Consider the following 8068-nt stretch of genomic DNA (forward strand, 5'->3'; position numbering starts at 1 on the left):
CAGAATGGTGATCAGTTGATGGATAAGCAACATGATGTACGTCAAAACACTCCGCGGCCACGGCCGAGTATTTTTTACGACGGGACGTGTGGATACGCTTGGCTTGGCGTCCTCGTCCGCCGCCACCAGCATGCCCGCGCGCGGCCGGCCTGCCAGTGTAGGCGTGCACCATGCGTGTGCCGTGCAGAAGCGGAAACCGCCCGGCCGATCGGGAAGGAAGAGGCCAGCCATGGAAAGGACATCCGTGGCCGGACCGCCTGACCTACCTACCTACCAAAACTCATGAGTAGTTTGTCATTTCCGGCCGACCGAGCTGGGGACCCATGTGCAGGCCCCAATTTAGTAACGACCGTACGCAGGGCATCATGCATACTCCCAGAGTAGTGTCTATGCTTGGATTAACAATATAATCAGTGGCCGTAGTACTCCCAGCCGTCGAGGCAAGAGCTTTAATTTCTGTGATCGAATTGCGATCCGGTTTGCCGTTTACGATGGATGCATCATCAGCGAGCGGAAAAAATTAAGGCTAATCCCAGTGGGAGTTTCATAGAGGTTTCATGCACATTAAATACGGTGACACATCAGCATATGTGATGACATGGCATGGTAATTATGAAGTGAGAGAGGGAAGGAGTTTCATCAGGATGAAACTGTGTATACACTGTTTCCAAGACTATGAAACCTATTGAAACTTGCATTGGGGGCTATAGAGTTTCATTCCATCTAACCATAGCCAATCACATGCCTCACAATTAAATGTCATGGGCATCCTATGAAATCGTGAAATGAAACTATGCACTGGGACTTCCCGTTTCATTCATGAGAATACACCTCATAGGATGATGTGGCATCCTTGGTTACAGTGCAATGAAACCTTGCACTGGGACTAGCCTAAAGGGCACAAACTCATCGTCGTTGTGGGGGGTAGCCACGTGTTGGGGCATGGATTCGCTGGAGATCGATACCGGGCATACCTTTTTGCTTGGAGCGTTTCACGGTTCTCATCATTTGGGTCGGCGGCGGACAGGTCCGTCGTCAGAGGAGCACTCATTGATTCTTGGCCGTGAAACGCTGTGATTAGTCGCGATTTGATTTGATCGACGACACACGTCCGGGTCGTTGGAAGCTGCTGGACCTAGACGAAGCTGTTTCACCGCCCAGATACATATATATTATGATATATGCAAATATGCTTCGTCGTGTTGAGAAGAATTGTTCCAGGCCGTTGGGTGTGCGGCGGAGACGTTTGCCGTGCACATGGCTGCGGCTCCATGCATACCAATCAATCCATCCGTGAACAACGACCGCGCGCGGGTTGCGGCCTGTGTGAACATATCTGATTGACCATGGAAATTGGAAAGTGTTGAAAAACAACCGACTTCGTATGGATGGAGAGGAGGATTAGAAGTGTCCTTATCCGATTGTTTGTGGGCTCTTACCAAAACACTAGGCTTAGTTCCGAATATATATATTGGAGGAGCACTCCTATTGTAATACATCGATATGATGAATAAAGAGAAGCTCCATCTATATTATGCCTTGTCTACTTGTCTACTTTGTTCTTGTGCTTGTCATGAGAGACGCGAGAGGGAGAAGATCCAACCGTTGACGATGTGTTTTATAGCACGTTATCAGCACAATAACCCCTTTGAGGCATATGAAAACACGTTATTGTAGAAACATGGTTTTAGGTATACGAGCTCTCTAAATTTTGTAAACTCCTTTGAACCTCATAGCGTCTCTGTGTTACCATTCGAGTTCTTGGTTTTACGATCTTCCCCACCTACAAATCTACCACTTGGGTAACCCATGGTGTACTGCCGATCACCAATCCGACAGTTGGCGCGCCAGGTAGGAGGGATCGTGAGATCCTCCCCAGCGAACTTAATGGCATCTCGCCCTGACATCATCTTCCCCGACAACATGATGCCCACCCACCCACACCCTCCGATCTGATCATGAGGTTAGCATCTGCGTCCTATGGCGAGCTTGATAGCAGCAATCGTAGAAATATCGGACCGAGCGCCGCCTAGCGTCGCCCACGTGTCATCAGCGACGGCCTCATGACAACTACGCGCGGAAGACGTGGCAACTGCCATGGTTGCCGCCACCATGTTTGCTATCTTCACTCTGCGATCATGCTAAGAAAAATCAATCTACAAGGAGCTTACGTGAACAGGAAATATTCTCTTTATTCTACTTTTCTTTCCATAATATCCGATCTCGCTTGTTTGGCCGGCAAGATTTATTCTAATATGTTATTCATCCAACGTGACGCATGCATGGTCTTCCTTACGGCTAACCTGCTGAGCACCTGATGACGGATCTCATGGGTCGAAGCTCATGCGCACCCGGTGCGCTCGGCGGTAGCCTCGACGAGACAACCGACATGACCGTGCACTGCTTACCGTCGATATACACCGTCGACCACTTCAAACACACGAATCACTTCGACAACAACTGTTTACACATAGCAGCCCACTCGGGCACACAACATCGATTCTCCGACTCAGCTAGGAATCAAGCTAAGTTTTATTTCAATTAAATATTTTATGACTTTCTAATATCTCCACATGTTTCGATTCTTCTATGTCTCAATTTGACCGACCACCTTGGTTGCGACCCGACTAAATGGGCAGTAGGGGGTTGCGCCTTACGAGTGCCTAGTGCACGATTTTACTTTTCCGCACAGTTTCGACTGCTTTGCGGCTTGTCCATTTCTCTTAATGGTTGCTAAAGTACTCGGGTAGCACATGGCTTAATTCGTGAAACATGGCCCTTATGTGTCGCTTCCTGCTAAGCATGCTCGAGCCCACTCTTGGAAACACCCCGGCAGGGTCAAGTGCTTAAACGTAACAAACTAACTACCCGAGGGAATTACATGACCCGAGGGAATTACATGACCTACAAGAGCAGGACGCGCAAGAATTTACTTCTACGCCGAATAAAATTCCGAGTTATTCAATCATTAATTTTTCTACGTTATGTTGCATAATCTTTGTATTGTCTTTTACAGTGCAGGAGGCGACTCTGCGTGCCTCCTGCCGCTCGGCCGGCTCCCAGGCTCGGGGGCTGGGCGCTACAGATGACTCGGCGTACTTCCCGTTGCCCGGCCGACCTCTCTGGCTCGGGAGGTGACTTGGCGTGCTTATGTGGCTCGGCTGTCTCCCAGGCTCAGAGGCTGGGTGCTACAGACGACTCAGCGTGATGATTTGGTGTGCCTTTCATTGCCCGGCCGACCTCTCTGGCTCGGGGCGGTAGGCGACTCGGCATGTCTCCTTGGCTCTGCCAGTCCTCGCGCTTGGGGGCTGGGTGCCTATCTCAAGTTGGCGTGCCTCCATGGCTCTGCCAGTCTTCGCGCTCGGGGGCTGAGCACTATATTTGTATCCCTTTTACGACGGAAACAATACATCAGATTCTTGACCATTGGATCGATTACTTTAATCGCTTCAATTCTCGGCTCCATACGAAGTGCATCTTGCGATGTCCTCCATGTGCTTCCCTTCGATCTATAGCATGCCAGATATCCCGGAGCTCGACAGTTGCATAGTCATGTGCATCTGATCATACGCCTGTGGAAGCTTCAATTTTTTCTTCCTTTTTTTGAGCACTGCGCAGCCTCTCCATCACTATAATGACACCACACCTTCAGCCGAGTACATTACAAGCTTCGTTGCGCATCCGTCAGGTTCTTATTCGACTCCACATCACTCGGGAGCTTGAGGGATAAGGGTACCCACGGGTCCCCACCGAACAGGATACCGGTCGGCCGTGGCAAGTGAGCCCGTCCGACCATATCGTGCGGGTCAAGGTATGAAAACACGTGGAGCACAAGCCAGGAGGCTGGGCAAATCAATTCAGCCCGGATATCATGAGATACTTGTTGTAAAACGACTCAGATTGCTTTACATGTAACAACCAACTAGGATTAGATCATATTTGATTGTAACCCTAGGTTGTCAGCCTATATATGACAGCTAGGGGCGCCCCCCGAGGGTGAACCATCCTACCTTAACTCAACCCAACGTTAACTCTTCGTACCTACGATTAGCAATACAATCCACCAGAACACAAGATGTGGGGTATTACTCTCCGAAGGCCCGAACCTATCTAAATATTGCATCTCTGTGTTACCATTCAAGTCCTTGGTTTTACGATCTCTCCCGCCTACAAATCTACCACCTGGGTAACTCCTGGTGGACTGCCGGTCACCAAATCCGACAATCATGTAGATCTTTATTCTAGATCTTCTAGATCTTTATCGCAAGAATCATGAAGTTCATGCATAAATCTTGAAGATTGATTACTATTCATGAAGAATAGCAAACATAGAATACTATGTAACCAAGAAGGTTTAATGTTGTGCTCCTTTTCCCTTTGTGAGTTTTTACTTGGAAGTTTCTCACATAAGGTTTTTGATGAGGCAACATATGCAATACATATGTGGTTGATATGTACTCTTTTCTTCTAGAACCTTTTTTCCCACTGGGTTTTCGGATGGAGTTTTTGATGAGGCATATGCATTCACGGTAATCGCCCAAGGAGGAGTGTTGTAAAACAACCAGACTTTGTATGGATGGAAAGGAGGACTAGAAGTCATAGTCCTTGTCCGGTTGCTTGTGGGCTCTTACCAAAACACTAGGCTTAGTTCGGAGTATATATATCGGAGGAGCATCCCTATTGTAATACTTCGATATGATGAATAAAGAGAAGCTCCATCTATATTGTGCCTTGTCTACTTGTCTACTTTGTTCTTGTGCTTATCATGAGAGACGCGAGAGGGAGAAGATCCAACTGTTGACGATGTGTTTTAGGGGGCGTTTGGATCCTTGAGCTAAAGTCTAGTCCATGTTACATCGAATATTTGAAGACTAATTAGGAGGACTAAACATGAACTAATTATAAAACTAATTACACAGATGGAGGCTAATTCGCGAGACGAATCTATTAAGCCTAATTAATCCATCATTAGCACATGTTTACTTTAGCATCACATTGTCAAATCATGGTCTAATTAGGTTTAATAGATTCGTCTCGCAAATTAATCTCTACGTGTGCAATTAATTTTATAATTAGTATATATTTAATACTCCTAATTAGTATCTAAATATTTGATGTGATAGGAATTTTAGGAAGGAATAAAGAACCAAACGGGACCTAATAATAGAAACGGGTTGCATCAGCGAATCGATTGGTTACATCTTTATCCAGTCTACATGTACAAGGATATTCTTAATCTTGTCGACACTACCATCACTGTCTCCTGACTTCTTCCTGGCCGGTGGGCGCTCTGGTGCCGCCGGCGAACCAAAAGCCTCTCGACACTTGCACAAGCGGCCGAGCGCCGAGATCGGCCACCGCGTCCGGGACTTCCGGGGCCGGCCACCTGGTCGACGACGGGCCGATCCAGATAAAACTACCAACCAACCCGAGTTTTGCGCGTTTAGGAGAAGACTTCTACGCGACCTGTCACTGATCGTCAGCAGTAGTCAAGCCGGTCGCCAGAGTGCACCTGCAGTGAGCCCTAGCTCGCAGCTGCCCCGGCCCTCTCTCTGTTTGAACGAGGAACACTTCTTCAACTACCGTTTCACGATGTCACGACGAGACATGCACATTGAAGGTTTGTGCCGACCATGAGGTTGTTTGAGAACACCGTGCTAAACTGTACCTATCATATTGGATGTTTGGATACTAATTAGGAGTATTAAATATAATCTAATTACAAAACTAATTGTACAGTCACATTGTTTGGATACTAATTAGGAGTATTAAATATAATCTAATTACAAAACTAATTATACAGATGGAGTCTAATTCGCGAGACGAATTTATTAGACCTAATTAGTTCATAATTTGACAATGTGGTGCTACAGTAATCATTTGCTAATGATGGATTAATTAGCTTTAATAGATTCATCTCACGAATTAGACTCCATCAGTGCAATTAATTTTATAATTAGCTCATGTTCATTCCTTCTAATTAGCATCCGAACATCCGATGTGACCCTGCTAAAATTTAGCACCTCGTATCCAAACATCCTGTGCCAATTTAAGCTGTAGATTGTAGCAGTAGCCCGACGTGTATGGTAGGTACACCCTCCAACAGTACGTGCACAAAATTAAATACCGTGTCAGCGTTCGTGTACATGCATGTTGCACTACTTGCCGGTGCGTTTACGTGTACACAGAACAAGCGATCACGTCAACGCGTAAGGTTCGTTAGCGTGAACGCACGTGCCGCGACTAGAGGGCCGGCCGGGTGCAGTTCGTTTAGCCAGGGGCAAATCGAGGCAAGCGTCAGCTGAGAGTATCGGTACTGATTACTTCAAAGTTTTGAATTTTCTAGTTTATAAATATTATTATTAAATTTTCTTATTTATAAATATTATTAAATATCTAGACAAGCCAAAACGACTTATAATTTGGAATGGAGGATCGTTGGCTACAACGAAGATGACGGGAATAGGAGAGAGCTTAAGTTGTTAATTTCCGTGTACTGCATCAACCTGCTCCGTTCTTGAGTGTTGAGAGATCATATGCGTTACTCACAAATCTTCCTTTTTAGGACCGTTACTCACAAATCTAGAGACGTCATTTCGTTTGGCATGTCACACAAAGAATTATAGAACTGTACTCTAGTACTTGTTGGTTTGCGTAACCACCACGACCAAACCATGCAAAGTGGCAAAAATAAGAAGATAACAACTGCATGGACCCAAGGGTTTCCATGCAATTGACGCTCCGCGATAATAAGGTTGCTTAGCTAGGGCCATACCTATCCACAACACTGCACCGCCGTACATGACGCGTTGACCATGAAAAAGTTATAAGCTTATATATTAATAAATTTGATTTCACCTGAGCCCTTAACTTCATCAGCGAATCAAGCGTAAGCACACACGGGTATATCCGAATCTCACATGGATTCTTAATCTTATCGAGATGGACACTTGCTAGCACTGTCTCCCAACTCCCCGGCTAACTGCCACGTCGCCGGCGAGCCAAACACTGCCCAACACCTGCGCATGCCGCCGGCCATGCACCTGGACTCATCCAACGACCAAACAGTCGAAGGATGGATTAAAATCCGTGTCTCATTGAATATTTAATACTAATTATGAAAATTAAATATGAGCTAATTATAAAACTAATTACGAAGTTAATTCACGAGATGAATCTATTAAACCTAATTAATCAATCATTAGTAAATGATTATTGTAGCATTACGTTGTCAAATTATGGATTAATTAGACTTTATAGATTTATCTTGCAAATTAGTTTCCATCTTTACAATTAGTTTTATAATTACTCTATATTTAATAATTAGTATCTAAATATTCGATATGACAAAAATTTTAGGAAATACCGAAGAAACAAACACCCCGTTGACACAAAGCTTTGCGCGTTGCAACGAGATCGTTCAGTCACATCGGTAACGAGCTAGTCAGAGGTCAGGTCAAGTCGGCAGAGCAGTGCATGGTGCCCCTACAGACACGAATGATCATACTGGTGGCAAATGTGTCGATAGTGGGCTTCTGACGACTATTGCAAATGCATGTGCAGTAGGCGAACGTGTGTGTGACCAGTGCTGAGTGCCCTAGCTCTTCCTGCGCGCAAGAACTGTCGTAGTTCATGTACAAGAAGTGTCCTGTGGTACTCCTCTGGTACTCCTCTACAGAGTACGTACATGAGGCAACAACCGCAGTGTTAACGTCGTCATCGGCGAAAAGGATTGAAGTCGACACAGATAATAATCCTGGATTAGAGACAGGATAAACAAGGATAGGTATAGCAAGATAAGTACAAGTAATTTGGTGCCTCTGACAATCAGGATCAGGATATGCCCTCAAAAAAATCAGGATGAGGATATGGTTAGAGATCTAGCAATATCTCGAGTACTATAAAATATGTGGTAAAATAAAGAAATCTAACTATGTTGTGAACGTCAGCCAGCTAGGGAATATTCATTGATCAGAAAGTGATTGTGACTCTTGTGAAAGATAAAAAAAATCTAACTATATTGTAAACATTATCATACTAGGCTTCCAAACTGTTGCTGATTAATTTA

This window comes from Setaria viridis, chromosome 2, assembly GCF_005286985.2.
Source record: "Setaria viridis chromosome 2, Setaria_viridis_v4.0, whole genome shotgun sequence".
Taxonomy (NCBI): Eukaryota; Viridiplantae; Streptophyta; class Magnoliopsida; order Poales; family Poaceae; genus Setaria; species Setaria viridis.